This window comes from Podarcis melisellensis, assembly GCF_964234715.1.
Source record: "Podarcis melisellensis genome assembly, chromosome: 6".
Classification (NCBI taxonomy): domain Eukaryota; kingdom Metazoa; phylum Chordata; class Lepidosauria; order Squamata; family Lacertidae; genus Podarcis; species Podarcis melisellensis.
In genome coordinates this window covers 49,874,235-49,875,831 of record NC_138538.1, presented here as the reverse complement: position 1 = coordinate 49,875,831, position 1,597 = coordinate 49,874,235, and the positions used below count along the sequence as shown (strand labels likewise).

General features: G+C 49.2%; 1 pseudogene across 1 annotated transcript; it reads right to left on the bottom strand.

The window, feature by feature from the left end:
* Nucleotides 1–363: 363 nt before the first annotated feature.
* LOC309372185 (exosome complex component RRP4 pseudogene) lies at nucleotides 364–1,397 on the bottom strand (annotated as a pseudogene). The gene has a single exon. The product of its transcript is annotated as an exosome complex component RRP4 pseudogene (transcript).
* Nucleotides 1,398–1,597: the final 200 nt, after the last annotated feature.

The window sequence follows — 1,597 nt, the reverse complement described above, 5'->3', positions numbered from 1 at the left end:
TTTATTGAAATATCTCCAGTAAAAAAAAAGAAACGAAGAAAGAAAGAATCCCCCCCCTGCATGCGCACACATAGCTTGAAGCATCCACAGTATCATAGATGCTTTTTACAATGCTGACGACATGTAGAGGATTGTGATGCTGCATTTCGGCTAGGTCAGGGGCTGAGGAAGCAGTAGCCATTGAGAAGCTGTTGGACTCCTATCCTGCTGGAACCCAACTTATCAGCCCCTGCAGGTAGTACAGCTGGTGGTTGGGGGTGTGTGAAAACTGTAGTCCAGACTCATTGGGAAGGCCACAGGTTAACAAAGGATACCAAGATTATTAAAGCAAAAGTTCTCATCACTTCCACAGTTCCCCTTTTTCTATTCGGTATGGGATTTGTAATGAAATCTCACACTGGAAAAAAGAACCTTGGGGAGGCTAGATCCCTGAAAGGAAAGGACCATCACTGCCTCACCACTTTTCCTCTCCAAACACCCCTCCAGTTCCAGCAGTCTCTGACACGTCTTCAGCACAATCTTCTCCATCACCTCTGGCTTGAGAAGGTCCTTGATCTCAGGAGAAAGGGAGGCCTCGTAGCAGTAGAGGATGCTGGTGTCATAGAGCATCAGTTTCTGCTCTGCCAGAGCCACAACGCAGTTCCGGAGTCGGGAAATCACTTCACGGTCAGGCAAGGGCACTGGCTCTAGGTTCGTGACGAATGCCCCAGTCTCCTCATTCTTCTGTTTGAGTATTGGGTAGATCCAGATGAACCCATTGTTGCCTAGGATAACGGAAGCCCCACAATTAAAATCATAGAAATGGGTCTTCTGCTGCTTCACGAGGGAAGGGGACACCTGGATGAGACACCTTAGCCGAGCTTTCTGTATTTCAGACTCCGTGTGTGCAGCGATACAGCCCCATCAGAGATCACCACTTGGACTTCTGCACTGATAAGGTCCCCTTCCTGCAGGTAATCTCGCATTGCCAGTTCATCCTCTGCTGATCTCCGCCTCAGCTCCCCTCCTGGAAGATTCACGGATGAAAGGAGCAAGACAGAATCCAGCCTGGAATTGGTCTCGACTTTCCACTGTTTCTGATGAACCACTGTGATTCGTCCAACCACAATATCACTGACTTCGCCATTGTATCTCGTTTTCAAAGTTTTCACACAGACCAGCTTGTTCACCCTGTCCACAACACCAGCCACAGAGGGAATGAGCTTCTCCTCTCCCTGGTATGTTCCATGGCCTCTCATGTATCCTGGGTTAGTGGTGATGGTGTTCCCTGGGGCCCCCAGGTCCTTGTCCCACTTGCCCGCCCTGCTGGAGAAGCTCTGAGCCAGGCAAGGGCAGGGAACTGGGTGCCGCACTTCCACGGATGTCATCGGGGCCAGTGCTGCTGCTGCTTCCGCCATCTTGACTGCTGGCATGCAGCTGCATGATTCCCTGAAGTGCTGCCTCCGGTTCTGCCTTTTTAACTCCTGGCATGCACGCCTCATTCATTCATTTTACTTATTTCAGAACTTATAAACATTCAGGGAATACCTAAGTAGTGTACAGAAGTAAAAAATGTATTATATATATTGGAAAGTGGTTCTTCCGTCTGTCCATCTGT